The sequence below is a fragment of the Myotis davidii genome, unplaced genomic scaffold (genome assembly GCF_000327345.1).
Source record: "Myotis davidii unplaced genomic scaffold, ASM32734v1 scaffold217, whole genome shotgun sequence".
In the NCBI taxonomy this organism is placed as follows: Eukaryota; Metazoa; Chordata; class Mammalia; order Chiroptera; family Vespertilionidae; genus Myotis; species Myotis davidii.
In genome coordinates this window covers 7,161,746-7,170,572 of record NW_006290034.1, presented here as the reverse complement: position 1 = coordinate 7,170,572, position 8,827 = coordinate 7,161,746, and positions in this window count along the sequence as shown.

Sequence of the window (8,827 nt, the reverse complement as noted above, 5' to 3'; positions counted from 1 at the left end):
CCTGGGCTGTGCGCATGGGACCCCTTGCCTTTCACAGGAGGCCTCCACTGTGCCACATGTGGGTGTCCAACCAGCCCATTCTGCTCCCCTTTCTTCTTCCAGTTTCTATGTGCTTTCATCTTTTTAAAAAAATATATATATTTTATTGATTTTCTACAGAGAGGAAGGGAGAGGAATAGAGAGTTAGAAATATCGATGAGAGAGAAGCATCGATCAGCCGCCTCCTGCACACCCCCTACTGGGGATGTGCCCGCAATCAAGGTACATGCCCTTGACCGGAATTGAACCCGGGACCCTTCAGTCCCCAGGCCAACGCTCCATCCACTGAGCCAAACCAGTTAGGGCCCCAATTCTTGTATTATATATCTAGTCACCTAGATTTCTAGGGGAAAAAAAAGATAAACAATAGGAAAGTTGAATATTCAACCTTAAAGAATAAATCCAGATGACCAAAAAAGTATAAAATATGCTTCAAAAATAGAGATGCAAATTAAAGTAAAAATGAGATACCATTTACTCAGCCAGTGTGGATCAATGGTTGAGTGTCGAACTATGAATTAACAGTGGTTCTCAACCTTCCTAATGCCGTGACCCTTTAATACAGTTCCTCATGTTGTGGTGACCCCCAATTTCATGGTTACAAATTGAACATAATTAAAGCATAGTGATTAATCACAAAAACAATATGTAATTATATATGTGTTTTCTGATGGTCTTAGGCGACCCCTGTGAAAGGGTCGTTCGACCCCCAAAGGGGTCTCGACCCACAGGTTGAGAACCGCTGAGTTAGGAGGTCAGTTTGACTCTAGGCTCGATCCCCAGTAGGGGGCATGCAGGAGGCAGACAATCAATGATTCTCTCTCATCATGGATGCTCTATCTCTCTCGCTTCCTTTCTGAAATCAATAAAAACGAGAGAGAGAGACAATTTTATTCCCATTAGACTGACAAAAGTGGAAAACTAGTCATCACATGTATTGCTGTCAGTATGTATGGGAAAGTGAACTGTCATACACAGCTGATAGAGAGGTGAAGGATTACAATCTCTGGAAAAACAATCTGGCAATATCTCCTAACACTAGAAATGTAAGTGTCCTGTAACTCAGGAATCCCAGTCCTAGGAATGTATCCCCTGGAAAGAAAAGTACCAGTGTATAAGGACATATGCATAAGGATGCTTGCTGCAGAGTCATCCACAGTGGCCAAGAACCGAAAACAAAACACATGCCCACCAATAGGGAGATGGCTGAATAAACTATAAACACCCACTTCCTGCAATATTGTGCAGCCATTAAGAAGAATGCACCAGCCCTGGCTGGTTTGGCTCACTGGATAGAGCGTCGGCCCGTGGACTGAAAGGTCCCGGGTTTGATTCTGGTCAAGGGCATGTACCTTGGTTGCGGGCACATCCCCAGTAGGGAGTGTGCAAGAGGCAGCTGATTGATGCTTCTCTCTCATCGATGTTTCTAACTCTCTATCCCTCTCCCTTCCTCTCTGTGAAAAATCAATAAAATATATTAAAAAAAGAAAAGAATGCACCACACACTCAAGCGTCTATAACTTAAAAGGCTGACAATACTAAATGTTGACAAGAACACGGGAATAACAGAACACGCATGCACTGTGAGTTGGAATATAAACGATGCAATCGTGTTGGAAAGGGTCTGGAAGTTTCATGTAAAACTAAACACACACCGTAATTTTCTGATTTTTTAATGAAAAGTATACATTATTGTATTATGCTGTGCACTACATTAAAAAAAAACAATACAACTCTAACACCTAATGTGGACCTACGATTGGTAACTTATCCGACAAGTACTTGTTGGGAGGATGTGGCTTAGGTGGTTGGGCTCCACAAGGTTGCTGTTTTAATTCCTGGTTAGGGCACATGCACGGGTTCCGGTTCCAGTCTTGATCCCCCATAGGGGGTGTGCAGGAAGCCGCTGATATATGTTTCACTCTCACATCAATGTTTTTTTCTCTCTCTCTCTCAAAATCAATTTTTTTTTAAAATATATATTTTATTGATTTTTTTACAGAGAAGAAGGGAGAGAAATAGAGTTAGAAACATTGATGAGAGAGAAACATCAATCAGCCGACTCCTGCATACCTCCCACTGGGGATGTGCCCACAACCAAGATCCATGCCCTTGACTGGAATCGAACCTGGGACCTTTCAGTCTGCAGGCTGATGCTCTATCCACTGAGCCAAACCGGTTAGGCTCAAAACCAATTTTTACAATGTTTAAAAAAAATTTAAATCATTCCAGACTGTTATTTTATACATGAAACAGATGCCAATGCAAACATTAAACTGCTGGCTGGCACACACCACCACGTGCAGTGGGCTGGGATGTGAGGTGCCAGGCGATACAGACCGTCTAAACTCGGACAAGCTCTATAAAAGGAGAAAAAGCAACAAAAGGGAATTAAATATATGAAGACATGGCCACATTACTTTTACTTTTTATATTTAAAAATTATTATTATATTTAATGGTCATACTACTTTTAGATGGAGTCGTAGGCAACAGAATAAATGAAGGCGGATTTAAGTGATAAGAGCTTTATTAAAATTGCTGGGAAGTTGTGAGCAGCAGGTTCAGGAAATGGGCAGGAACTAGGGAAGGCTGAGCAACTTCCCCTCAGAAAAGGTCACAACAAAACAACGAAGACCAGCCCTTAAGAGGTTAACAAAAAAAGAGGTTAACACATTAAGCGCCCAGCCTGTCTTGTTTTCCGGACGGAAAGTACAGTGTCAGTCACTGGCGACTGACTGGGCGCTTAATGCGTTAACCAGCCTGGCCGGGTAGTCAGCTAGTTAGAGCATTGTCCCGATGCACCAAGGTTGTGGGTTCAGATCCTGGTCAGGGCACATAAAAAAAATCAACCAATGAATGCGTAACTAAGGGGAACAACAAATGGATGTTTCTCTCTCTCTAAAAACCAATAAAGTTTTTAAAAGAAAGAGGTTAAGCAATGTGCCCAAGATTTCCAACAAACAAAAGTGGCAAATATTACCTACCCTCTGACCCAGCAATTCTACCCCTTAGAAAAAGGGAAGTGAAATATAAGTCTACAAAACAATCTGTACAAGAATGTCATAGCAGTTTTATTCAAAATAGCCCTAAACTGAAATCAACGTCCATGAACAAGAGAATGGATAAACTGTGATTTGTATTCACACAAGGAACATTACTCTGTGATAAACAAACAAACAAACAAACAAACAAACAAAAACAACACCCGATGGATACACACCAAGTGGTTGAATCTGTAAAAGAGTACTAGTGTGTGTATCCATTAAGTGAAGTTCTAGAACAGGCATCAGAGCAGTGGTGGCTTCCGGGTGGGTGTGAGGAGATAAGGAAACTTTCTGGAGTGACGTCATGTCCTACATCTTGACAGGGGGTTGTACACAGGTATATGCATTTGTTAAAACTCATAGAATGGTTTACCTAAGTCTGTGTTTCATTGCATGTAAATTTTACTAAAAAAAAAAATCATAAACAATTTTGGAATTTACAGTTTGTGCTGAAGTGAACTGATGTCTGTAACTTGCTTTGAAATGAACAAAAAAATAAAATGTTGGGCAAACCCCCAACATGCATTAGGTGTCCACCAGACAATTAGGCGTTAATTCCAGGACGTGCTGTTGAGTAAGAAAATGTGTGTAACATGACCCCTTTAAAAAAAATAATAAAACAACCACCAAAAAAATACCCTGGTTGGTATCATGAACTAGCTTGCATGCATAAAGAGATAAATGAGCCCTGGCCGGTTTGGCTCAGTGGATAGAGCGTCAGCCGGAGGACTGAAGGGTCCCGGGCTCAATTCCAGTCAAGGGCATATGCCGGGGTTGTGGGCTCAGTCCCCAGTGGGGCGGCCTTGTAAACGCAGAGACCTAAAGTAACCACAAAGATGATCTGAAAACTTTTAACTAAAAGTAGTTTATGGCAGGGTCGTCATGTCCTAGACTAGCTTCTTCCCTGACAAAAGTCAATCTTTACCTTGAAGGGGTCCACCTATGACAACAGACCTTTGGAAGGTCAGGATAACGCCCTTTTCCCAGACCACACCGGGAGAGACCATAAACCTGCTCACTGTTATGGTTATCACCTCAATCCTTGACTGCTAACTATCCTGTTATCACGTTAATTGTTGGCTGTCCTGTCCCCACCTATGTAAGAGATGTAAGTGTCTATCATTTTACTGTTTATCTAATCCCAGAGGTTTCCCCTGCTTTGCTGTCTCCCACCTCCCTAATCTGTCACCAATGGATCCCATGTAACCCACTTGCTGCTTCTCTTTGGATTGTAATGTATAACATTAGGTGCAAAACTGCCTTTCTCCGTTGACACTGATGAGCAAAAAATGGTGTCTTGTTTAAATTTGCATTTTTCCCTGATGATTATATAGTTGGAGGACCTTGCCCTCAGTTGAACAGTCATTTACATTTCTTCTGTGAACTGCCTGATGGTATCTTTTTCCCAAGCTCTGGGAGCTGGTTCCTCCTTCACACCCTCTCCTAGTTCACCTCCTAAATAGGCAAGAACTATCCTCATGAACAAAAATCAGATCGGGCCCTCCAATTTATAACGCCACCACCGTCTACAGGATTAAGTCTCATGTTTTCAGTTAAGTCCTCCACATCACGATGATAATGCGAATACAATAACACCAACAATAGAAAACACTGAGAACTCACTGTGCGCTGTTCTGAGCACCTATGCACGTGATCTCCTTTAATCCTCACAATGACCCTTGGAGGTAGCAACTATTGTCATTCTATTCTAGAGAAGAAAATAAGGGACAGGTTCTCACCCTAAGGGTAGACAATCCATCCTTAATGACCGACTTTGGCCCCTGCTGTTTGTTGAGTGAACAATAACTATTCTTTTTAGACTGAGTTCAGGAAAGAATAGGAGCGAGAGGAGGAGTATTTCAGAACATAGTATCAGAGTTGGAAGCCATCTTAAAGGGACATCTCATTCTATGATTTTCAAACTCGGGGTTGCAGCTCTCATTGGTGGGTCAAGACCAGGGTTTTTATAAAATTGAAACAAAGTAGAATTAAAAGCAGCAGAGGGCAGGGAGTGAGGCTAGGTATTGTTTCAAGGACACATATTGTTCCCTGAGGCAGGGTTTATCAGGCCCTGAAGTAAAGTGCATTTTTTTTACTGTGGACAGAGATCCAAGTACCAAGCCATTCTCCACGCCAGGAGCCCCAGTGATCTTCCTAAAACCCTGATTCTGTGGGTCTCCTACTTTGAAACTTCGTGCTTTCCTATTTCTGTTAAGATTTAAAAGAAAACCAACCAACCCCACAATGTCTCTCGGCGGGTCCACAAGGTCCTACCCCGTCCAGATCCTGCCTCCCTCTGGCCTCAAGTCACCCCAAGACTTTGAAGGGGTTACTCCCTCTGTCTGGAATGCTCTTCCCTGTCCCCCCCCCCCCCCCCCCACCACGCACTCACTTCCCTCTCCTTTCTGCTAACTCTTGCTTATCTCTCAAGATTCCATTCAAACATCACTTTATCCCAGAAACCTCAAATTCCTAGACTAGGTCAGGCCTGCAAGGTATACACTCTCAACGCATAACTAGACTTTTCCTTACAAGCACTCGTCACAACAGTCATTAAATAATTATGTTTAATCACCGCCCCCTTCCTTAGACAGTTAGGTTCCTTCTGTGTATTCATGGTGACTCACGCAAGTAGCACTTTGCTCTCAGGAGGCATCCGGCCAATATTTGTTGATAAAATAATGAGTCTCCTGCCCGAGGTGAGAAACTTTTCGGGGCACCAGGCCCTACTCCGTTCTAAAATGACAGCCACAACTCCCAAAGCCCGAGCAATAGGCCACACAGGATGAAGGCCTTACCAACCACCGCTCATTTTGGTCTCACGCAATCCTGAGAGAAAGGCATTTTTCACAGACTTCAGGTAGGAAAATGGAGAGATGTTAAAGAGGAAGAAACAACAGGCCCCAGTAGAGCTGCCTGCCCCCAGGACAACACACCAAGACCTGAGGGCAGTTTCAGCCAATACCAGGAATGTGACCTCAAACCAGCCAGGAATTTCCTGATCGACACTGGTGAGGTAATAGGCCTGATAAGACCCCTGCCGCCAGCCCTCCGGCCCCACCCCCCAAAGGTGTTCCAGCCAGAAACATCCTTTCTTTTCTTTTGCTAATAACTTTCTTGTCCGGCCCAGTTCCTGCCCATGAAACCTTCCAGTTTGTACCACTTCTTGGAGGGCTTTTGTCTGTAAAGGGAGGCGGCCTGATTCAGGAATTGTTCAATAAAGCCAATTAAATCTTTAAAATGTACTCGGTGGGATTTTCGTTCTTGACTAGATTGTTGTTCAAAATCTATGCCACTAGATTTGAACTCCAGCTGTATTGCCTGGTCTACACATCTGCCACTCCTCACTAGAATACTGTCATAGTAATAGTGATAATGACAGGAGAGAACCAGCTTGTACTCTGATTAACACTCGTGTGATGACGGATGTTACTGACAGCCACCCGGACTGCTGTGGGCCAGAACAGGGTTAGAAATGGGTCCCTGATTTCAGACATCGATCGTCCTCTCTTGACCCCGCTCCAGGCTGCCTTGCTCCACGGCGGCCGGCAGAAGAACGACCGAAGTCTCCCGTTCAGAGTACAGGCTGGTTACCTATCACAGTGTCACTTAGAAGGTGTGTCTGTCATTCCTAAGGGCAGCATTCAGCTATGGTCTTATCTATACGGTGCAGCTAGGGCTTGGCCGGAGTGGTCATTCCCTCTGCTCTTTAATATTTCACAAAAAATAATTTTTCTACATTTCCTATAACACTCTTTAATTATTTTCTATTGCTATAACATTGTAACACTCTCTACTTATTTCCTATCATTATCACTATTACTTTGACAAATACACTATTATTTTTAAAAATATATTTTGATTGACTTCAGAGAGGAAGGGAAAGGGAGAGATTGAAACACCAATGATGAGAATCTTAGATCAGCTGCCTCCTGCATGCCCCCCACTGGGGATCAAGCCCACAACCTGACTGGGAATCGAACCGTGACCTCCTGGTTCATAGGCCAATGCTCAACCACTGAGTAACACCGGCAGGGCTGGAATACACTCTTTAGAGGCAGGAACGAAGGCACAGGCACAGTGCAGAGTCTCCTTAAGAAGGTTTCCTAACTGAATAAAGAGATGGGAAAAAGAAAGAATTGGGAGCAGAGCATGTTGTAACATCCTAAAATAACCCTGTTGGAAAGGGCCAATTCCTAACAGTGTAGGAACCTCCCTAGAATTCCTGACAGTGAGGGGTTGGAGGGGACAGGGGTGACAGGAGCTATACCTCTCCTACAGTCTATTGTCTTGTAGATCAACTATACTAATTCAGTTAGGTTCCACAGCATTTAATGAGCATCTACTACATACAAGGCTCTAAGGGGGGGCGGGGGGACTGCCAGGAGGTGCAAATAGGATGAAAAACCTGTCTGTGTCTTCAGAGGACCGCCCCTACCAGCTCTAAAGAAGGCAAAGTGTAATCCTGCTATCACCAGGGTGTGAAGGAGTTAGGAGAGCCCCTGGGAAGAAGCACTGAATTCCCACTGGGAGGTTGAGGGTTGATGTCACAGCATTCCAGCCTGGGCTTGACAGTACCAATTATAATCCAACTCTCCACCTGGAGTAGGGAGCATGAGGGGGGCATGTCGAGTGAACCTAATTCCCCCTTAGGGACAGAAGTGTAATTCTCTCCACCGTGAAAGTCTTTAAAATATTCAAGGTCAATTGTTCCTCCCATCAAGGCAAACATTTTTGGGTTTCTTTTGCCTGGGTCTCACAATTGACTATGAATCAACTGAGAACTTTACTCTTCTTCCTCCTCCAAATACTAAAACTCTATCCTTCCAAGCCAGGGTCAATGCCACTTTCTCTTCTGAATTCTCTTGTATATCGTGTGCCTATCACAGCGTCTATGGCTCCCCTGGGATCATACATTTTCCATCCTTATATTACCCAAGGTGCCCAGCGTAGTGAGGGGGCACAAACAGGTCTCATCTTTGCTGCTTTTTCAGATGTTGCTCAAGCCTCTAAGTGTCCCTCTTAAAAATGTGACACTCATACGCCACGGTTGTGGGTTCGATCCCCGCCAGCGCACATACAAGAATCAACCAATGAATGCATAAATAAGTGGAACAACTCGATGTCTCTCTTTCTCCCTTCCTCTCTCAAAAATCAATCAATAAAAAAGGTATCACCCGATATTGAAACCAATATTCCAGATATAATCTGGTCAATATGGAGTCACTACCCCTCCCCCTAATACATATTTCTATTAACACAATCCCACACTTTTTTCACTCTTTCTGCAGCCATACTGGCCTTCGTTCTGCTAAAATCCAGTCTTTTTCAGGTCTGTTATTCAGCCTAACCCCTTATTCAGTTGTAGAAGTCTTTACACTTATCCCTGTTAAATTGTTTCTTGGTTTTCTGCAGCCTATTGATAGAGGTGTTTTTGCAGCACAATTCTACGGTTGGACAGTGAAGTCTCTTTGATTTCCATTTGGATGGCAGCAGGAAAGGCAACCAAACAGCCTTCAGCCACAGGATGGAAGGGGCCGCCTGGGGACTGGCCTGGCCTGGGTCTCCATGGAGAAGCCACAGGTGCTCACGGAGGTTCGGCACGTATGTAGTTGGTGCCTTTTCTCCTTCCGAACTCCCTGAGGTTCTCCCTCCTACACCAGCTTTGGGGGGTAGGGGTGGGGGTGTAGGGAGACATAGGGGACCCTGAAGCAGCCCCTCAACCAGGGGGCGGGGGGTGCC